The following is a 24,233-nucleotide window of genomic DNA, read 5'->3' as shown; positions in this document are numbered from 1 at the left end:
CTTCGGAAAATTTTGGCAAGAACGATGACTAATTAACAGCAGAAGAAAAGAACTAGCGCATGAGGAATTGATCAACCAAGTGCTGGAATCTCTGTTACAACAGACAGAAATAATGGCAGTTCATATAAACGGACATCAGAAGGCGAATAAACCGGAAGTGAGGAGAAATAAAATGGCCGATGTGGTAGCTAAATAAGCAGCCCTGAGTCCACAGGGAGCAATGATATACTCCCTAATACCTGAAATTCCAGATCTTCAGGGTGCCCCATTGTTTAGTGCAAAGCAGGAAAAGAAACTAAGACATTTAGGAGATTCAAAGGCAGCCTTTGGGCGCTGGATGTTACCCGATGGGAGGGAAATGTTGAATGAAATGATGATGCGAGAGACTATGGAGGTCGTACATCAGGGGAGTCACTGGGGAATGCAATCAATGTGTGATTTAGTCTGAAGGAAACATGGATGCAAAAGGCTATATACATTAACCAAACAGATATGTGAGGGATGCATAACGTAAAAAAAAGCCAAAAAGGTATTAAAGAAACAAGTCCCAGGAGGGACAAACCCTGGGCTAAAACCATTTCAGAGGATTCAGGTAGATTATACCGAATTACGCGGAGTGGGAAGACTGTGGTATATGTTGGTAATCGTTGATCACCTATCTGGAGTGGTGGAGGCTACCCATTAGTCACTGCCACCACAAGTGGGGTGTCCATGATAATACTTGAACGCATAATCCCCAGATACGGGATAATGGAATGCATAGATTCAGTTCAGGTAACAAATTTTACTTCCAGAGTACTCCAGCGAGTGATGGACGGCCTAAGAATCTCCTGGGATTTCCACACCCCTTGGCACCCAACTTCATCAGGAAAGGTTGAGAGAACGAACCAGACATTCAAGAAGCAGTTATCTAAATTAGTAGGAGAAAACAGACTCCCTTGGACTGTGTTTACCTATAACGCTTTCGCGAGTGCGAACGGCCCCAAGGAAAGATATGGGGCTGTCCCCTTATGAGATATTTTCTGTTCTGCAGATCTGGGAACGAAAGGTGAACTGCCAATCCTGGAGATCAAAGACATCTTCTTAAAGAAGCATACACTGGGCTTGTTCTCCTCTTTGTCTTTCATCAGGGAACAGAGTTTGTTAGCACAGACTCCAACCCTTGAGTTCACCGTCCATCCGATCCAACCAGGGTATTGGGTCCCAGTCAAATCATGGTCTGAGACCAAATTGCAACTAGACTGGGAGGTTCCGTACCAAGCACTCTTAAACACTGAAACGGCGATAAGAACGGCAGAGAAAGGCTGGACTCACGACACTCGGATTAAAGGCCCAGTGGAATCTCCAGTTGGAAGAGAAGTCTGGACATCCGAATTGACAAAATAACTGCTTAACCTTAAGCTAAAAATACTTTAAATAGCTGATTATGCAGTAGTGGCACGAGCGCGGGATAGTTTCTGTCGTGTTGCATGCTGAGTCTCTCGGTGCTTCAATACCACTGGAAAATGGGAAGAATGTTTAGGTACAGTATATTAGCTTTTCTAATCGTAGGATTCTGTCAGGCTATGGTGATAACGTTTCCAGAAAGTACAAATGCACAAGTCATAGAAACAGATGCCTGCAGCCTGGTGGATTGTGGAGATGTATGAAATCATAGGCAAAACAGTAACTCAGAGATACATCTTAGGTTCTATGAATAAGGTCCTGAAGGGGGGCATGGGATAAGACTAACGGGAAGAAAATGTCCCGGAGTGTGAAGCATAAAGGATATTTTTTGGATTAAAGAATGCCAAGAATGGTGGAGGCAGGAAGTCCTCAGTGTTGATATCTTGATTATTCCACTCGTTACAGGACACCGAGGCCCTTTCCAGCCATCTCTTGACTGTCCCGATAAAAAAGCATGATCCAATATATTTATCAATAAAGGAAATCTCATGGTATGAAACAGTTTTAGGGGGAGAAACCTATCAGGTCCATTCAGTCCAAATATTTGGGATAGAGATGAAAGCAGACGGGAAGAATTTCGTGTATTTGTTTTAAAATACAGGTGAAAGACAGAACCCGATTAGGAGAAAGAAATAGTAGAGTACCTTACTCTGACCCTAAAGTGATAAACATTGTCGTGGTAAAGGACCTAAAGCAGACCATTGAAGTAGAAACCGCTGGGAATCCAAATGCCTGGGTTGAATGGGTAAAGGGCACTGTGAAAAGTTTGAACAAAAGCAATTGCTCTGAGTGTGCCACTGGGAAACGAATGGCTCAAGTAGTCCCCGTTCCACTTGGGTGGAAGCGAGACAGGAGGGGTATGACATGCATGATAGCCCTGTATCAGGATGACTCTGCATGGAGTAATGAAGATTGTATGCCCCTTCTATTAAAGTTTCCTTCTTTAAAGAAGGAAGGATTAAAGTCGCTCCCCCCACCCCCGCCATGTCTCTGCCAGATATGTGATCCAGATCGGTCCAGATATTTGGGGGAGCTGAAATCATGTACCGAAATTGAGGACGTGACGGAAAATGGAGGGAACTACTCAGCATTAAGGATGCCCCGAGCGGATCTGTGGTGGTACTGCGGAGGGAAAATACTGAGACCCACCCATTCCTCCCGATTGGAGGGGCATGTGTGCAAGTGTACAATTAGCAATTCCGTTCACCTGGGTATTTAAAAAGAAAGAGATAGTAAAGGAAGGGGGGACGAAGTAAGACATCAACTTTTGGCTACTTCGTTTGAGGATCATGTATATCTAGGCTCTATAGGAGTCCCAAAAGTGGTACCTGATGAGTTTAAGGCTCGTAACCAGATCACGGCGGATTTTGAATCAGCACTCTTCTAATGGGTAATAGTAAAGAAAAATGCGGATTGGATAAATTATATTTTCTATAGTCAGCAAAGGTTCATCAATTAAACTAGAAATGCAATTAAAGTTATAGCCTAACAACTTGATGCAACCAGCAGATTGGCATGGGAGAATAGAATAGCCCTAGTTATGATCCTAGCAGAAAAGGGGGAGTGTGTGTAATGTTAGGAGGGAGCTGTTGTACCTTTATTCCAAATAACACAGTCGCCGATGGGTCTATTACTCGAGCCCTGCGTAGTCTAACAACACGAGCCAAAGAACGAGCTGAAAATTCAGGAGTCAGCACATCATTCACCGGGTGGCTAGAATTGTGGTTTGGAAAGTGGAGGCTGTGTGGTTTCAGTCCTTACCTCCTTGATCGTAGTGGTGAGAGTACGAATCGCAATAGGATGCTGTATCATGCTTTGCGCACGGGGGTTAACCCAAAGATTGATTGAAACAATTTGGCCACACGAATGCCCCGAAAGAGCAATCGGGGGAAGGGCGCTACCTGTTAAACAATGAGAGAATAAGTGACCTCGCGAGATTTCCAAAATAAATGAAATTTCGGAAAAGATGCTGGTCAATTTGGAAGCAACACATAAGGAAGAAATGCAGAGTATAACAAATGACAATTAATTAAAAAGGGGGAACTTGTGGGAAATAGGTAAACCAAAGTTACATCTGCAACCACAATTGCTTATTAACATTAGTATATAATTGTTTCAGCCAAATTAATAATTGCTTATTAATAAAATAAACTAACACTGAAATGAAAACTATGTGGAAGGAATACATAGCTACTTTTCATTAGTTAAAATGTGCACACAGGAATGAAATGTGCCTGCAAACAATGGAAGATGTTACAGACAAACAGATAAGGTGAAAAAGAACATCAAGATATGCCAAACTCAGCACATTTCCCTCATGTCAGTACGAAAGCGAGCCAATCACTTACAAATAAGCGAGGGGATAAATAGAGGTGAGGTCGCCCGGCTTGGAGTCGGGGGAAAAGTAAACAAGGGTGGAGCGCAGGTAGGTAGGGGCAGAACACAATAAGGAATATTGATAGGTTTGAAGGCCAAATAGGTAAACGGGGAAGTACCAAGAATTAAACTTTATAAATTGTGGAGTAATATCTGGATCGTGGTGCGTACTTGTCAGCAGCCGTCCTTGCAAGAACGTTTTAATAAAATTTGCTGCTTCAGAATTTGACTCGGACTGAAATTTATTACATTGTGTGCTTTGTTTCTCACACAGGGGACAGATGCTGCTGGTAGGACAGAGGTGGTGAAAGGTGGGGAGGGGGATTGCATTGTTGATGAGGGCGAGTATTCAAGCAGTCGTCAAGACGGAATAACCGAAGGATCATCCACTGAGGCTTTGTGGATAGAGCAAAGCACCAAACAGCGGATGGTGACGGTATACCCGAAGCCCCCAAATAGTCAATTAGAAGAACAAATATGCAGTGAGACAGGGGAGACGTGCAGGAGCAATAGCGTTGTCATTGGAAGGGACTTTAAATTTCCCAACATAGACGGGGAATGCCAGAGCATGAAGGGCTAAGATAGGTTGGAATGTGTTAAGTATGTTCAGGAAGGTTTCCTCAAGCATTATATCGTGTATCCTACGCCAGAAGGGACAAAACTCGATTTAATCTTGGGAAATAAGGTCGTGCAGGTGACTGAGGTGACAGTGGGGGAGCACTTTGGGACCAGTAACCATACATCTATTACATTTAAAATAGTTATGGAGAGGGACACAACTTGTTCACAGACTCAAGACCTAAATTGGGACAAGGAATTAGACAGGAGCTTTTTTGGCTTGATTTGAATAGGTTGTTTTCAGGTAAAAGGACATTTGGCAAGTTGGAGGCCTTTAAAATTGAGACGACTGGAAGTCAATCTCTATCTGTTCCTGTGTGAGTGAAGGGCGCGGATGGCAGGAATAGGGAACCTTGGATAACAAGCGATGTTGAGACTTTGCGCAGAAAAAAAAGCGTGGTTCAGGTACAGACAGCTGTGATCCAAGGAATCCCTGAAGGGATACAGGGAACACAGGAGTTTACTTTAGAAGGAAATCGGCAAGGCGAAAAGGGAGCATGAGAAAGCCTTGACTGAGAATATTAGAGTGATCCAAAGAGTTACTTTAAGTATATTAAAGGAAAAGTAATAACTCGAGAGTGAATAAGGCCCCTCAAAACCAAAGGGGACAAGTATTGCAGAACAACAGCAGAGGGAGCGAGATTCTCAAAGAATATTTCTCCTCTGTGTTTACTGTGGAGAATGAGGCCTCACAACGATGTTAAGTGTTGACAAGGGCAGAGTGGTAAACGTAGTCAATATGGAATTAAGTAAGGCCTTTGATCAGGTGCCAAATGGTATGCTGCACTGGAAGGTTAGATTGCATGGAATCCAGGGTGAGCTGGGAAATTGGATGTACAATTCGATTGATGGTGGGAAGCATGCTTATCGGTCTGGAGACCTGTGACCAGTGGCTTGCCTAAGGGGTTGTTGCTCGGCCCGTTACTGAATGTTTTCTATATCGACGATATGGTTGAGAATGTACAAGACATGATTAGTAAGTTTGCTAATCGTGTAAGATTATTAAGTTTGCTTAAATAACCCGTATCATGGACAATGAGTAAGGTTTACAGAAATTTCAGCAGGACTTTGATCAGCTGGAGAACTGGGCCAAGAACTGGCAAATGGATTTTATTATAAGTAAATGTGAGATGTTGCATTTTGGAAAGTCTAATCAAGGTAGCAGTTTCATGGTGAATGGTAGGGCCTTAAGGAGTGTCAAGGAACAGAAAGACCTTGGAGTTCAGTTTCACAGTTCACTTAAAGTGGAGTCACAGGTAGAAAGGTCAGTGAAGCAGGCTTTTGGCATACTGGCCTTCATCAGTCAGGGCATTCAGTATTGAAGTTCGGAAGTTATGTTGCAGTTATACAGGATGTTTGTGAGACTGTGTTTGCAGGATTGTATTCAGTTCTGGTGACCTTTTTTCTCGGACGGATGTTAATAAACTCGAAAGATTGCAGGCGAAATATACAAGAGTGCTGCCTTTCCTCATTGGTCTGTGTTAAAATGAGAGATTGAACAAGCTAGACTTTTCTCATCCTCAGTCTAGAAGACGGAGGGGGGAACCTTATAGATATGTATACGATCATGAGAGGCACAGGGTGAATGCACTCAATCTTTTTGCGAGGGTTGGGGAATGGAGGATTGGAGGGCATCAGTTTAAGGTTAGAGTGAAAAATATAAATGGGAACCCGAGGGTCAACATTTTTTACACGGAGAGTGGAATGCTAATGGAACGAGCTGCAAGTGAAAGTGGTTGAGACGGGTACATTTACACGATGTAAAAGGCATGTAGACAGGGATAGGAGAGATTGGAAGGATATGGGTCATGTATAGGGAAATGGAGTTAGTTTGGACAGCCATTTCGGTCAGCATGTATCATTTTGGGCCAAAGGGCCTGTCTCCGTGCTGTAGGACTCTATGACTCTGTAAGTGAGCTTCCGGAGCTGAGATTTCCTCCTGTACCTATCATCTATAAGGCAGTGAGCAATCTCTTTATGGATTTCAGATCTGGGGCCATTGTGTGAGTGCGTGTCAGGTGAGGAGGGAAGGGAGGGACAGGCGATGCAATATGGGTTCAACTACTGTGCTGCCGCTTTCTCTCTCACGAGCAAACACCACCCACCCTCCCAATGCACGCATTCATCAGATCCATTTGCAAGAATAACAATTTAAGCAGCAAACTGACATTTATTCTACAGGAGAGATAGGCTCCAGCTGTCACAAGGCAGACACAGAGACTCCAAGTTGGCAACACTTCAAGCAGCTGACTGACACCACATCATTGTTCAGGGACAGTTAGAGATGGGCACCCACTGCTGGCCTCGCCAGTGACACTCCCATTCAATCATTTTTAAAAATCTTTCTTCTGACACACTCCCTGTGTCAACCAAAAACAAATTCATCACACTGTGGGCTTTGTCATTTGAATATGTGCTTTATCTGTTCAAATTTAAAAGTAACACAACATCAGATTATAGTCTAACACGTTTATTTGAAAGCACTAGCTTTCGGAGCGCTCTTCCTTCATCAGGTGATTTATCCGTTCGTCACTTTCTGAACCTGACCAGTTTCTCCTGCCTCACTGTATATGGAGATTCTCATTGACTGACCCTGGTCACCTTTGTCCCTCGGGAACAAGAATCCTGCCATCTTTATTGGGACAATCAATATAGAGTCATAGAGTTTACAGCATAGTAACAGATCGTTCGGTCCAACCCATCCATGCCGACCAGATATCCCAACCTAATCTAGTCCCACCAGCCAACACCCGGCCTACATCTCTCCAAAGCCTTGCTATTCATTTGAAACATGCAGCAAGTAATTGCATGGCACCATAGGTCACCTTGTCAAACAATTGCACACTTTACTCTGCAAATGAGAAGCATCCTTATTTAACACAATCTTAATATCTTTGTGATGTTTTGAATTCGATTCCATTTTAACTGTCCAAAACGTTTATCTCGTGAAGTCCTGAAGGGTCATTCACTTTCGAAAGGGATCAACCCAAACGTATGCCATAGCCCACTGTTATTTACACCGATTCCTCCCCAATTTCTCATTCTTATACCTGTGATTTCTAGAGCTTTCTCTCTGATATTGTCCCAGAGTCTGTGCTGTCTCAGCTGCCTGTCAAAAGACCTGCAACTGGTTCATGGTTGGTTCCCACCTTGCTTGGTGATGTTATTCCCATGCGTTTTAAAATTCAAGGGACAGGGTTGCTTTCTAGATTTCTTGTTATTGTTCCTAATATCCATTCATCTCTCAGTAATGTCAACAGCTGTCTCAATTTTGGACTTTATTTTATTTCTAGATTCTTCCCCAGGGCTGGATTGACTGGTGCGAGGGGTCATAATTTTAAGATATTAGGAGAAAGGTATATATGGGGCATCAAATGTAGGTTCTTTACGCAGAGAGCTGTGAGCGCATGGAATACGTTGCCAGCGGTGACGTTGGAAGCAGAGTCATTAGGGACATTTAAGCAACTGCTGGACATGCAGATGGACAGCAGTGAATTGAGGGGTGCGAAGGTTATTTTATTTTACATTAGGATTGATCCTTGGAACAGCTTCATGGGCCAAAGGGCTCGTTCTGTGCTGTACTTTTCGATGTTCATATGTTATAACACTTTGACTCTTCCACATCAGGCTGAGATTTAAAATCTTTGTGACCCTCACCCACCCTCCTCGCTGACCTATCACCTCCATCCCCACCCCATTTACCTATTGTACTCTTTCGTACCATCTCACCAACACTACACCTTCCCCCATCCTCATTTATCTGTCCACACTGGAGAGATGAAGGTGAGAGAGGAAGGCAGAACAGATAGATGAGAAAGGCGATGTATAGGTGAAGAAATTGGTGCCGAGTTGGCGGTTTGGGACAGGGAAACCCGGGGTGCGTTGTGGGGTGGGGAGGCGGAGGGGGTAAGTGAGGAAACTTGTAAATTCCACATTGCTCCGGTGTGGTTGTAGGGTCCCATGGCGGAAGATGAGCGATTCTTCCCCCATCTATGGGCGGAAGGGTTTTGTGATGGAATTGGCCCAGGACCTGCATGTGCTTGGAAGAGTGGGAGGGAGGAGTTGACGTGTTCAGCGATGGGGCGGCAGAGTTGGTTGGTGCAGGTGTTCTGGAGGTGTTCTCTGATAAGATCCACAAGTTGGCATCCTGTCTCCCCGATGTATAAGAGACCATATCGGGTGCAACGGATACAGTAGGTGACGTTGATTGGGGTACAGGTAAATTTAGGCCGAATGTGGAAGGATCCTTGGGGGCCTTGGATGGTGGTGAGGTCAGTTTATCAGTGACAGAATTGGCGGAGGATAGTACAGCGTAAACGGAGGTTAGTGGGGTGAAAGGTGAGGACCGGTGGTGGGGCGTGTGGCTCCGTCCATGTTGCACTGGGGGGGTTGGGGTTAGAGGGCAGAGGTGCAGGACGTGGATGAAATGCATTGGAGGATATCGTCAACCACGTGGGTGGGGATAGTGATCTTTGAAGAAGGAGGCCATCTGGGATTTCCCACAATTCCTGGATAAATACAATGAACATTTTGGAAAATGTTTTTCTAATAACGTTTTCAGCTGAGTTGACAACTCAGAATAGAAGTCTTTCATGGCTTTCTGGCATATCTGGACTGACTTTTCTGAAAATATAAGCGTATTGGAATTGATCGTGTCTATTTTCACTCGTGGTAATCACATTAGAACGAATTGGTGTCTCAGAAGCTTCTGTCTTTGGGCAACATTCCCTGGCGAAACACCAGCCGCTTTCCCCAACACTGATTTACTCCTTGATCACCAGAACTTTTACTCTAAAATTTCCACCCTTTGACAGTGAGAACATATCAGTCCTACTGACTCAGTTACAGCGTTGGCATCATCTTTTGACCACCTTGTGGGGAAAGCTTTGAGCGTTCAGGCAAGATTGAAGATGACAAGCCGATTGATCACAATCTTCTCACGTGGTGAGGCATCTCGAACGGCTGAATAGCTTTCCTGCTCCTCATTCATATCACCAATGTCTGACAGCTTGGTGCCAACACAAGGTATAGTGCCTTTAATCGACAGCCTTACTGGAGATTGCATCCTCCAACTCCAAGCTCGGCAAGCCTTCCGGTTTCATTTCCCCTCAGCGATTCCGAATGAGCTACCATCTTTACAAATCCCCAGGTACCTTCTGTGAGAAGCGCTCATGTCAATTAATCAAAACAACTGCAGAACATGACCGTCTCCATGCCAACGTGGCACGTTATTGGAGAAAATAATCTGAAGGACACAGATGGGGAGAATTTTGTTCAGTTCATTGAATACCAGATAACAGTTTAGCCAAGCATTGCGACCTTGCAATCTTTCCGGATAATTGAGGTTGCTTTTCAGACTAAACAACTTCTACCTTCCGAACCTTTCTTCATTCAGTGCTTCGTTTGGCATTTGAAGCATCCACCTCACTGGAAGCAAAGTGGTGAAGGTGGCCACTCTAGCAGAAAAAAACCCTCTGAGCTTCCCACTTCACCCACTGGCAGGATCAACATAGTTCAGTCATAAACATGATGAGCAGCAGCACCAGCAGTTGAACACACTCCTGCAGTCACTGGTGATCCCGCTGGTGTTCCTGCTGGCTGAATATTCGAGTGAATCCCTTCCGCCGCCCGAGAGCAGGCGGGCGGTCTCTCTCAAGTGTGAACCCGTTGGTGTCTCTGCAGGACGGATAATCGAGAGAACTTTTTCCCGCACTGAGAGCAGGTGAACGGCCTCTCCCGGGTGTGAATTTGAAGGTGTATCTGCAGGTCGGATAACTGAGTGTATCCCTCCCCGCACTGAGAGCAGGGGAACAGACTCTCCCCAGTGTGAAGCTGTTGGTGAATAACCAAGCCAGACGGCTGAACAAATCCTTTACCACCCTCAGAGCAGCACTACGGTCTCTCCTCAGTGTGACTCAGCACGTTGGCTGAACTGGTGAATTCCTTCCCACAATCAGAGCAGGGGAATACCCACTTGCTTGCGCGCCAATGGAGTGGATGTATCAGTGAGTCTCTTCCCACAGTCAGAGGTGCATGGCCTCTGCACTGCGTGAAATTTCTGGTGTGTCAGCAAGTTGGAGAGAACACTGAATCTTTTCTCACACACAAAACAGGTGAATGGCCTCTCCCCGTGTGTCTGCGCTCATAAATCTCAAGAGCAGATGAGTAATAGAATCCCTTCCAATAGTGCCTACATTTCCGGGGTTTATCCACGCAGAAACTGTTCGCATTCCCTCTCCGGGTTTAACAATCAGTGGAAGCCTCGTCCAAACATAGAACATGTGAATGGTCTCTCTCAGTTGCGAATTGTGCAATTTTCTTCTTAGGCTGATTTCGGCTTTTCTCACTGTCGGTGCACTGAACCACTCTCACACGGCGTGTATATATCATAATGCTTTGTTTTAAATTCTTTAAAGCAGACAGAACAGAGAAAAAATCTCCCTCCACGGTGAATGACGCACTACGTTCTGTTGCTGACAAATGGACTAATTTCAGATCTTGACATGATGTTAATTTCAGATTTCTTTCTTCAAATCCTTCCTTTCTATTATCCTGCAAAAGTTGATTAAAAAGTCATCAACACCTCAGTACAAGATAAAACTTCAAAAGAAAATATTTGCAATGTGATGCACATTCATGAGAATTAGTAGATTTCTATTTGCTGGAAGTGCATACTGCATGGGCCGAACGGCCCCTTTTACACTGCATGGTCGAATCCTTGTTTTAGAGTCGTTCTGATGTACAGCATGAAAACAAACCTTTCGGTTCATCTCATCCATGCTGACCTGATATTCTAACCGAATCGAGTCCCATTTGCCTGCACCCGGCCGATGTCCCTGTAAACCCTTCCTATTCATGTCCACATCCAGATGCATTTTAAACGCTGCAACTGTACCAGGGCCCACCACTTTCTCTGGCAGTTCATTCCATATGCACACCACCATCTGTGTGAAAAGGTTGTCCCTTCGGTCACATTTATATCTGTCCCCTCTCAGCCTTAAGCTATGCCCTCGAGTTCAGGACTCCCTCTCCCCACCCCTTCTCTATCCTCTCCATGCCCCTTGTGATTTTACAAGTTCACCACTCAGCCTCCGAATTTCCAGGAAAAGAAAAGCCACAACCTGTTCATCTTCTCCCTATTGCTCAAAGCCTCCACCCTTGGCACATCCTTGCTAATCTTTCCTGAAACCTTTCAATTTTCACAACATCTTTCCGATTGCAAGATGACAAAAATTGCATGCAATATTCCGAAACTTGCTAACCAATATCCTGTACAGCCACAACATGACCTCCCAACTCAAATACTCAATGCATTGACCAATAAAAGAAAGCCTTTTTCACTATCCTGTCTACCTGTGGCTCTACTTTGTATGAGCCATGAACCTGCACTCCAAGGTCTCTTTGTTCAGCAACACTCCCTAGGACCTTACCATTAAGTGTACAACTCTTGCTCTGATATGCTTTCCCAAAATGCAGCACCTCGCATTTATCTGAATTAAACTCAATTTGTCACTCCTCAACACATTGGCCCAACTCATCAAGATCCTGTTGTACTCTCAGGTAATCTTCTTCGCTGTCCACTACACCTCCAATTTTGATGTCAGCTGCAAAATGACTAATTACAACTCCCATCTTCACATCCAAATCATTTATATAATAATGAAAAGTAGTTGTCCCTGCACTGATCCTTGTGTCACTCCACTGGTCACGAGACCTCCAGCCTGAAAAGCAACCCTCCAACACCACCGTCTTCGAACCAGTTCTGCATCCAAATGACTAGTTCTCCATGTATGCCATGAGGTCTAACCTTTTTCGTAAATCTCCCTTGGCGAACCTTGTCGAACGCCTGTCTGAAGTCCATACAGCCAACATCTAATGCACTGCGACATCAATCTTCATTGTTACGTCTTCAAAAACCTCAATTATGTTTGTGAGACATGATTTCCCATGCACAAACCCATGCTGACTTTCCATAACCAGTCCTTGCTTTTCCAATACCTGTAAATTCTGTGTCTACCACCGATGCCAAACTCACTGGTCTAAGGTTCCCTGGCTTTTGCCCACCAACTTGCTTAAACAGTGGCACCACGTTAGCCAACCTCTGGTCTTCCGGCACCTCACCTGTGACTATCGATGATACAGATATCTCAGCAAGGGGCTCAGTAATCACTACTCTAGCTTCCCAGATTTCTCCGGTGAACCTAATCAGTTCCTGGTGACCTATCCACCTTTTTGCATTTCAGGACATCCAGGACCTCCTCCTCTGTAATATGGACATTTTCAAGAGGGTACCATCTATTTCACCACATTTTATATCTTCCATGTCTTTCTCCACAGTGAACGCTGATGCAAAATACGCGTTTCATTTCTCCCCCATCTCCTGTGGCTCCAAACGAACACTGCCTGGCTGATCTTTGAAGGGCCCTATTCTCTCCATGATTACCCTTTTGTACTTAATGTGTTTATAAAAACCTTCTGGATTCACCTTCATCCTATTTTCCAAAGCTATTTCTCCAGTCATCCACCATTCCCTGCACCTACCTCCTTTTCCTTTCACCCTAATATTACTATACTGCCTCTGCACTCTCGATATCTCATTTCTGAAATATTCCCATTTTCCAGCTGTCCCTTTACCTGCGAACATCCACGAACCCACACCCCACCTCCCAATCGGCTTTTGAAAGTTCTTGCCGAACACCGTCAAAATTGCCCTTCCTCCAATTTAGTCCTTCAGCTTTCAGATCCTGTCTAACATTTTCCATAACTATGTTAAAACTAATAGAATTATGGTCGCTGGCCTCAAAGTGCGACCGCAATGACACCTCAGTCATGTTCTGCCTAATTTCTCAAGAATAGGTCAGGTTTAGCTCCTTCTCTCCTACGAACAGCCACATATTGAATCAAACATTTTTCTTGTACACACGTAACAAATTCCTCTCCATCAGAACCCTTAACACTATGGCAATGCCAGTCTATGTTTGTAAAGTTAACATTCCCTACCATAACCACCCTATTATTCTTCAAGAAAAATGAAATTTCCTTTCTGCATTTCCCGCTGAGTATTAGGGGGTCTATATTGCAATCCCAATAAGGTGATCATCCCTTTCCTAGTTCTCAGTTCCACCTAAATAATGTCCCCAAATGTATTCCCAGGAGTATCCTAAGTACAGCAAGTAATACTATCCCTTATTAACATTACTACGTTCCCCACACCCCTCCCCCAGCCACCCCGATCCTGTCTTGATGTGGGCGGCACGGTGGCACAGTGGTTAGCACTGCTGCCTCACAGCGCCAGAGACCCGGGTTCAATTCCCGACTCAGGCGACTGACTGTGTGGAGTTTGCACGTTCTCCCCGTGTCTGCGTGGGTTTCCTCCGGGTGCTCCGGTTTCCTCCCACAGTCCAAAGATGTGCAGGGTCAGGTGAATTGGCCATGCTAAATTGCCCTTAGTGTTAGGTAATAAGGGGTAAATGTAGGGGTATGGGTGGGTTGCGCTTGGGCGGGTCGGTGTGGACTTGTTGGGCCGAAGGGCCTGTTTCCACACTGTAAGTAATCTAATCTAATCTAATCTAATCAAATTTAATCTAATCTAATCTAATCTTGAGCCCCTTCCCATCTTTCCTACAGCATTTGTATCCTGGAACATTAAGCTGCCAGTCCTATACACCCCCGAGCCACTTTTCTGTAATGGATATGCTATCCCTGTGCTATGTTCCTCATCATTTGCTGATTTCATCTGCCTTCTCTTTTCGGCCTCTTGCATTGATGTAAGTACGGTTTAATTTATCAGTCCTATCTTGTTCTCTGTTTGAATCCTTCCTGCTCTGACTGTTTGACTTGTTTCCTTCCTCAACTATACTAGTCTTAGATTGATCTCTTTCCTCACTATCTCCCTGGATCCCACCACGCCGCACCCTCTCGCCGCCCCCATGCAAGTCCTTAAAGGAGTGGGGTGGGGAGTTGAAGTGTTCAGACATAAATCTTTCAGCCATGTCCTGAAGCAGACTCGCTACCACAGCCACATCATCTTCCTCAGTGACGGCCTACTGATTCTGCATGGACTCCTGGAACCAACAGTGGCTGGAAACCTCAACTCCCCCTCCCACTCCGCCAAGGACCTGCAGATCTTGGGCCTCCTCCACTGTCAAACCCGAACCACCCGACGCCTAGAGCAAGAACGCCTCATCTTCCGCCTTGGGATCCTGCAACCACACGGACTTAATGCGGATTTCACCAGTTTCCCCCTCCCCCACGTTACCTCAGTCCCAAGCTTCCAACTCGGCACTGCCCTCTTGACCTGTCCATCGTCTTTCCCATCTATCCACTCCACCCTCCTCTCCAACCTATCACCTTCTCCCCCACCTTCATCTACCTCTCACATTCTCACCCACCTTCCTCAAGCCCCAACACCCTCCCATTTATCTCTCAGCCCCCAGCCCACAATCCTCGTTCTTGATGAAGGGCTTATGCCCGACACGTGGTTTCTCCCGCTCCTCGGATGCTGCCTGACCAGCTGTGCTTTTCCAGCACCACACTCTTGACTCTGACCTCCATCATTTGCTATCCTCACTTTCTGCTGGTGGATGTTATATTCTCATCGTGTTTCCAAATATGTACAGTATGACAAAAAACTCATAACTCAACCTGATATTAATTTAATGCCTCAACTCATTGCCAGCTCTTAACTGGAAATCACCCTTTTTAATTGCAAACATTATGAAATGATATAATTTTGCGAGTCAGACAAACGAGTGCGCCAAATTGACTGAGTAAAGGATGACACAAACATACGCAGGCATTGCTCGAAAAGCTCGGCCGGTCTGGCAATATGAGTCGAGAGAAATCAAAGTTTAAAGTTTCGGGTCGAGTGACCCTTCCTCAGAACAGTAACCGATGTCACTGGCTTTACATGGCGGGAGAAATGAACCTCACTTTAGAGATAATGTTCCCTTCCCTGGATTCAATTCTTGCAATTCTTGCAAGTCAGCAGTTTAACCCCATATGAGAAAAGAACAGAAAAACAATAAAATGCTCCCAGATGATTTCCCACAGGAGGATGGTTCAGTCTGGGTGAAGCTCCATCTTCATTCAGTGAGAGATGAAGAGCAGCAGCACCTTCTCTGGGCACCAGTCAGCAGCTTCATTGTCCAACTTCCGCATTCAGACAATAGGGAAGCGCTGATTGCCTAGCGGCCCAGCTTACTTCCGTCCTCCATGGATTCCCATTGGCCAACGGTGATGCTAGCCAATGGAGGGCGCAAACTACCTCCTGTGCGTGCGCGATTCTGATGTTTAGCTAAATGAATCTATTTCTTTATTTGTAACTAAATCAATTTATTGAGGTTGTCCACCCCAGCGCATTCACATTATTCCTTTGTACAATTGGGGCTTTGCAACCTGCCAAACTTCTGTGTTCAATCATCCAGATCAATGAATCGAGGAGCAGTCTCGTTTGAAGGTAATGGATGCTCAGGTTTTTTTTTCAGACTGGATTCACTACAGTGTGGAAACTGGCCCTTCAGCCCCAACAAGTCCACACTGTCCCTCCGAAGAGTAACCCACCCAGATTCAATTCACACTGAATAAGGCACCGAGCACTGTGGACAATTTATCATGGCCAATTCACCTAACCTGCCCATCTTTGAACTGTGGGAGGAAACCCACGCAGACACGGGGAGAACATGCAAACTCCACACAGACAGTCGCCTGAGGCTGGATTTGAACCCAGGTCCCTGGTGCTGTGAGGCAGCAGTGCTAACCACTGAGCCAAGCCAGATGTGGAAACAAATATTTATTTTTGATGAGCCATTAATCTGAGTTTAATCCTGGAGTTAGTATTGGGGAGCATATTTTAATCAAATGGAGAGGAGCGTTTTTGTACTTTATGTCTGTTAGACTGGTTCCTGTATACATACGAGATAATTCATGGTGCCTTTTTGAATGTCATTCCGTCTCTAGCACTGTCGCTCAAACAGATTACTGTTTTATAACTCAGAGCTCATCCAAGCACTTTTCAACTGCTGGATCTCAGCTTCCTCGTGGAGGGGGCAAACCAGGATTAATCTTTGTGCAATTACTTAGCTTACTTATAGTGTGGAAATAGGCCCTTCTGCCCAACAAATCCACATCGACCCGCCGAAACGCAATCCACCCAGACCCATTCCCCTACATTTACCTCTTCACCTAACACTACGGGCAATTTAGCATGGCCAATTCATCTTGCCTGCACGTTTTTGAATTGTGGGAGGAAACCGGAGCACCCAGATGAAAGATGGAAATGTGTTGCTGGAAAAGCGCAGCAGGTCAGGCAGCATCTAGGGAACAGGAGAATCGACGTTTCGGGCATTAGCCCTTCTTCAGGAATCTTCGGGCTAATGCCCGAAACGTCGATTCTCCTGTTCCCTAGATGCTGCCTGACCTGCTGCGCTTTTCCAGCAACACATTTCCATCTCTGATCTCCAGCATCTGCAGACCTCACTTTCTCCACCCAGATGAAACCCAGGCAGACACGGGGAGAATGCGCAAACTCCACACAGAGTCACCTTATTAGAGTTCTCCATCTCTCTATCTCCGCATTGTGCTCTCTGATGCTAATGCTGAAGGGATCTCACTGACACACTACGGAAGGAACTTGAGATTGAGGAGCAGGTGTCTGCAATTCAAGCCTGACCCACCCTTTAATACGACCGTGGCTGATCACACCTCAGCCTTAACTCTGCTTGTCAATCAGGTAGTAATTAACATTCTGTCTTTGTCCTCTTTTCAATTTAATCAATGAACTGACATCTAACACACTGTGAGAAATGAATTCAATTGTTTCAAAACCAGTTGAGGGAATAATTCCTCCTCATCATTCTTTTAAATCTAATGCCTCGTAGCCTCAATGTCTTCTATTCTCTCATTGTACTTGGGCGTGGCAGACTCAGCGAGAATAAATTCCCGGTTCCTTGTTGCTCCTGAGAATGTGGGGTGAGCTGCCTTCTTGAACTGCTGCAGTCCATGTGCTGTGGGTTAACCCTAAATGCCCTTTGGGAGGGAATGCCAGGAGTTTAACCCAGTGACGCTGAAGGAATGGCTGATATATTTCCAGGGTGGCGACTAGCTTGGAGGGGAACTTGCAGGGGGTGGGGCTCCCATGCATCTGCTGCTCTAATCCTTCCAGATGGAAGGGGTCGTGTATTTGGAAGGTACTGTCTGAGGATCTTTGGTGACTTTCTGCAGTACGTTTTGTATATAGTCCCCACTGCTGTTTCTGAATGTCCGTGGTGGAGGGTGTGGATGTAGTACCAATTAAGCAGACCTGATCATTGTCAATTTTAAGTGTTGTTGGAGCTGCAGCCATCCAGGCAAGTGGGGCATCAAACTCCCTGACAGGCAACAGCAAAATACAACTGATGTGATCTGTGTTTGTCTCTCACTCCCTCTGAGTCTTTCTATTTCCCTTTCTGTCTCTCAATTGCCAAATCTCTTGACTCTCTCTTTCTGTTGCTCAATTTCTATCCCTCGCGCTCTCTGCTGTCTTGATCTCTCTCACATGTTCTCTCTCTGGATAAATGCGAGCTATTGTATTTTGGTACAACAAGCAAGGGTATGTCTTGTACAATTAATAGTGTGATTTTAGGTAGTGTTGCAGAACAAAGAGATCGATAAGTTCACGTTCATTGTTCATTAAAGTCTGTATCAAAGATGGACAGGATGGTTAAAAAAAGGTGTTTGGCACGCTTGTTTTCATTGGTTAGTTCTTTCGGTATAACAGTTGGGACATTATGTTGAGATTGTACAGGATATTGGGGTGGCCTCTTTTGGAATACAGTTTCCTGTTCTGGTCGCCCAGTTACAGGAAGGATGTTAGCAATGTGAAGGGGGTTCAGAACTGATTTACCAGGATTGTGCTGGGTATGGAACGCTTGAGTCATCAGGATAAGCTGGGACTTTTGTTACAGGAGCATAGGAGGTTGAGAGGGGTGACCTGACTTAAGTTTGTAAAATAACGAGAGGCATAGATCAAGTTGATGGTGGTTGTGTTTTCGTTAAGGTGGGGTATTTCAAGACTAAGGGACACATTTTTGAGGAGAGAAATTCAAAGCAGACATCAGAAATAACTTTCTTACACAGAAGGTGGTTCACATGTGGTTTGAACTTCCCAATGACGTGGTGGATGTGGGTACAATAACAACATTTTGAAGACATTTGGATGGATCTATGAACAAGAAAGGTTTGGAGGAATATGGGACAGCAACAGGCAGGTGGGACTAGTTTAGTTTGGGATTATGTTTGGCATAGGCTGGTTGGACGGATCGATCTGTTTCAGTCCTCTATGTCTATATGTCCATCTCTCTCTCTTTCCACAGCTGTCGTTCTGTCTCATGTCTCTGTCTGTCTCCCTCTGAGAACAAGAGTGCTGTTCTGACATGGATCAGAACTGTCCAGATCCCCCCGCTGCCATTTTCTGGCCCGAGTTGACCTGGGCTGGAGTCTAGGTGCCCAGGCGGTGTCTGCCCATATCCATTCCTCTTTGGCTAAGATGTGCCAGAATAGTGGAGGGCGTACAGTGTGCAATGAGGTATAGTCCCTGACTGTCACATCGCACAGCTAATCACACATGGCGCATCAGGAGCTGTGAACACACAGCGTTATGATCTCTCTCGCTCTATCCCCGAACTGTTTCAATCACCCAGTGTCTCTCTTTCTTGTGGTCCCTATGTGCATCCCTCCATCTCGCTCTGTCTGTCTTGATCTCTGTCACAGTCTATCTTCCCTTTTCTCACTGACCTTCTCTCTTTCTCTCCCAATGGCTGTTTGTCTCACTCTCCCCCTCTCCCTTTCCGTCTTATGGTTTGTCACTGCCATCTCACTGCCCTCTTACTAAGTGGCTCTCAATCCTTTCTGTCTCTCACATGTTCTGTCCATCCTTCTCTCTATCTCTTTCTCACAGTCTCTATCACTTGAGCAACAACAGCGTCATACTTTGCATACCATTAGCTCTCCTGAAAAACAATTTTTCATCTTCATTTCCCATCTTCTCTCCATGATAGGCCATTCATGTCGAAATCCTTCAGTGACATTTCAACAGAGCGTCACTGAGTAAAGTGATCTGACTGCAGCAATACCACCTTCGCCATCTGTCTCTCTTTCTACTTCACCATCCATCCCTGCACTCTGACTCCAGGTCACAGAGGCTGGAAAGGACAATGTATCTAACTCACCATGAGACTCTCGTCCCTGAGATCATCCTCCACCAATTTATTCTTTTTGCTGAATATTGAGACAAAGCATTCGTTTCGGGCCTTGAGTTGGCCAACTCTTTCCCTGGCTATATTCTTTTAAAAACCACTCACTTCTCCTTCATCCTGTTTGCTAACGACCTTTCATGATCCATTTTAGTCCTTCTAATTCCTTGTTTATATTCTTTCCACTTTCCTTACATACTTCATTGGCTTCACCAGTTCCCATCGTCCTCGACATTACAAATGCTTCCATTCTCTTCCTGTCTCGGGTCTTAACGTCCCTGGTCCTCGGAAGTTCACGTAACTTGCCATTCATATCCCTCATTCTCCCAGGAATGTGCCACTCCTGAAATCTTGTCAACTGCTGTTTGAATTAATCACACATGTCCGATGTAATTTTACCATCAAATACCTGCCTCTAATCAAAATTTTCCAGTTCCTGCCTAATATTTCTATAGTTTGCCTTACCTCAAATTAAGAGTACTGCTGTTATCGCTATCCGTGAACATCTTACAGTCGTAGAGATGTACACCATGGAACATACTCTTCGGTCTAACACGTCCATGCCGACCAGATATTCCAACCTAATCTAGTACAACCTGCCAGCACCCGGCCCATATTCCTCCAAACCCTTCTCACTCATATACCAATCCAAATGCCTCTTAAATGTTGCAATTGTACCAGCCTCCACCACTTCCTCTGGCAGCTCATTCCATACAAGTACCACATTCTGCATAAGAATGTTGCCCATTAGGTATCTTTTATATCTTTCCCCTCTTACCTTAAACCTATGCCCTCTAATTCTGGATACCCCGACCCCAGGGTAAAGACTTTACCTATTTATCCTATCTATGCCCCTCATAATTTTGTAAACCTCTTTCAGGTCACCCCTCAGCCTCCGACACTCCAGGGAAAACAGTCCCAGCCTTTTCAGGCTCTCCATGTAGCTCAAATCCTCCAACCCTGGCACCATCCTTGTAAACCTTTTCTTAACCCTTTCAAGTTTCACAACATCTTTCCGATAGGAAGGAGACCAGAATTGCACGCTATACTCCAAGAGTGACCTAACCAATGTCCTGTATAGACACAACATATCCTCCCAACTCCTGTACTCAGTACTCTGACCAATAAAGGAAAGCATACCAAATTCCATCTTCACTATCCTATCTACCTGCGACTCTACTTTCAAGGAGCTATGAACCTGCACTCCAAGGTCGCTTTGTTCAGCAACACTCCCTAGGCCCTTACCATTAAGTGGATGAGTCCTGCTAAGATTTGCTTTCCTAAAATGCTGCACCTCGCATTTATCTGAATTAAACTCCATCTGCCATTTCTCTGCTCATTGGTCCCTCTGGTCCAGATAGATTTTTAATCTGAGGTAACCTTCTTCGGTGTCCACTACACCTCCAATTTTGGTGTCATCTCCAAACTTACATACTGTACCTCTTATGCCCGCATCCAAATCTTTTATATAATTGAGAAAAAGTAGAGGAACCAGCACCGATCGTTGTGGCACTCCACTGATCACAGGCCTCCAGTCTGAAAAACAACCCTCCACCACTACCCTCTGTCTTTTACCTTTGAGCCAGTTCTGGATCCAAATGGCTTTTTCTCCCTGTATTCCGTGAGACATAACCTTGCTAATCAGTGTCCCATGGGGAACCTTGTCGAACGCCTTACTGAAGTCCATATAGATCACATCTTCCCCTCTGCCCTCATCAATCCTCTTTGTTACTTCTTCAAAAAAACTGAATCAAGTTTGTGAGACATGATAGGTGCGGGTTTGTGGTGCACAAGGCATGGAATTATAGTTGAGGCAGGGTTTAGGATGATCTGGACAGGGCAAAATGTATGAGGAGCGGTGTTTGTGGAGCGCTGGTCAATCTACAGTGTTTGGGGAAGTTCCTGGGGTACACTGCGTGGGGAATTGTTGTTTGTGGGGTTTGTGCAATAGGCGGGGCCGTGTTTGGGAGCGGGGTTTGAGGGTGTGCTGGGCTGAGAATTGTGTTTGGGAGCGGAGATTGGGATGTGCTGGGCGGGGCACAGTGTTTGAGAGTGAAGTCTAAGGTGCGCTGGGCGAGTCACATTGATTGGGGTGGAGTTTGGGGTATGCTGCGCGGGGCACAGTGTTTATGGGCGGGGTTTGTGGTGTGCTGGGCGCGACACAGTGGTAAGGGATGTGGTTTGGGGAATTGGTTCTGTCGAATGGGAAACTGAAAACAACAAAATATTGGAGACCAGAGTGGGTCCAGGGTATATCCATGGATAGGGAGGAAACTCAAGTTTTGAGCTTAGATGTTGATGTGTGGAGAGAGCCGCATTTATGCAACATTGCTTGGGAGATGGTTGGACTGCTGAGGTTTCGAAAATATGTTGATAATTCAGATTAGGTGATCAGACTGTGTAAATGGTAAAACAACTCTGTTTCCATATGGCAAGATGAGACCGTCCCACTGCAGTCGGAGTGATGGGAAAGATGGCGATAGAGAAAGTGAAAAAAAAAACAAAGCTAAATGGAAATGAAGGAATGAACTCACAATTTAAAGGTTTTGAACAAAACATTAGTCCAGAAGTTGATGAATATGCCTAGTTTGAAGATGAGATGTTGCTTCCACAGCTTGCGCTGTGATTCACTGGACTATGTTAGTGCACTGAAGACACATGGGCTTGCAAGCAGTGTGCTGTGTTAAAATGGCTGGGCTCCGGGAAGGTTTGGGATCATGCTTGTACATGGACGGGAGGTGTTCTGCAAATGGGGATCTACACTCAATGTTGAGCAGGGCCTCAGTGCAGAGTGGATGTCACTTTCATGCACAAAACCAGAGAGTCTGAAAGAAAAGCTACAATTCACCATGACAGACAGCAAGGTTCAGAGATAGAATGAATCCCACTTTCAATGTATGACTCAAAACACAGTTCCACCAAGAGATTCGTAAATCTGACAGTGTGAAGTGGGGAGAAAATGAAAGGTTCGTGGTCATATACAGTACCAGGCACTGGTTAATGCAGAAGGTATTCAATATTCTCTTGCATCGTCGGAGATTGACAAAATGTATCAAACACAGGACGCTTTACACAAACATCAATCAACAATCATTGAAGTACTGCCTGAATTAATGTTTTCTTGTATAAAACCGTTCATCAAGAAGGAAACCACCACCAAACGATATTAAAACAGGTATTTCATTGAACGACATGAACCTAGAACTCGCCTCCATCTTTATCATTCCCTAAAGGATCTATCCAAGATCATCGTAATTCATTTATCTGCATCGTTCTCTAATCTGTAACTGTCAACATTCAAGATTGTGAGGGCAATCATTGGCCAGAGTTAAGGACTATAAGACAGTTGGTCAAATTTACATTTACTCTCAGTATGATAGAGACAGGACAATGTGTCATTTGAGCATAGTTACTGTCTTATTTTTAACAATTATTGATGAAAATTGCTCAGAGAAACAGCAGAAGATTTGAGAAATACTGCAAGATTTTCTTCACTCATTCCATAACTGGAACTTGCATGCGTAGCTTTTAATGACGATGAAGTAAGATTTCTGTCTGGTTTGTCAGAACAGTTTTCTGAAATTACCCAATGACAAATAGCAATGAAAGCTGATGGTGATTCCGCAAGTTTCACAGATTCTGAAACTTGTACATGGCTGTGGTGTGCAATAAAAGAAAAATACAGTAGAATGAGAAATTGTCGAAATGACGGAGTGTCTAAGCAGAGTCTGTGTTATATACGTGGAAAAGGGATCCTCAGGTAAACAGCTGCATCTGACAATGGTGTTGTTTGAAGATACATCTTCAGAGCATCAGCATAGAATCTCTGAGTTCAATGACGTTTCCACAAGGACACTTATTGCTACATTCATTCAGAAGCAAATACATTCTTATTATCTTTACTGTCTTTGTAGATTCCATGTCGGTATGCCTATCTCTGCCAGTCCGGTTGGTTCTTGAACACTTCCGAAACTCCGCATGCCCGAGTGCAAGACCCAATGCACAAAAATCGAAAGCACCCCTGGTACGTTTTCGCATTTTGACCATTTCTCTAAAAAACTTGTGTTATTTCTGCAACATCCTCTGTCTGGTACTACGGGGTGGGTTCGTGTGGAACATTTTGAATCCTGCACCGAACTCTCCGCTCAGCACACTTTACCGTTTGGAAGAAATGTGAAGTGAATCATTTCCACACCCATTGTGCACAATTCTCAATGTCAAACAATTCCCAGATATCATTATTCAACCCAATGTAAGTAAGATTGTAATAAATCACTCTATGGATTAGTTTCCCTGATTCCCCCCACCCCCCCACCTCCTCAGCAATCAAAAGACTGAAGACAATACTGAGGGCCGTATTCAGGTGAAGGATTTCCAGTGATATATGGACAACTGCTTTATCAGGAGCTGAATATTGAACTGCACTACTTACGTTTATGTATCTCTGGGCAGAATCCAGCTCTGACGTGAACATTTAACTTGATTTTAACAAAAAGGTTTACCAGTCAAATTCCTGCTGCATCGGTTGCGGATCTCACATATTGTTCGAGCTGCACAAATCCA

Source organism: Chiloscyllium plagiosum, unplaced genomic scaffold (assembly GCF_037043375.1).
Source record: "Chiloscyllium plagiosum isolate Xiang-an unplaced genomic scaffold, Cpla_swu_hap1 HiC_scaffold_41, whole genome shotgun sequence".
Taxonomy (NCBI): Eukaryota; Metazoa; Chordata; class Chondrichthyes; order Orectolobiformes; family Hemiscylliidae; genus Chiloscyllium; species Chiloscyllium plagiosum.
The sequence above is the reverse complement of the archived record's forward strand: the minus strand, read 5'-3'. Positions refer to the sequence as shown.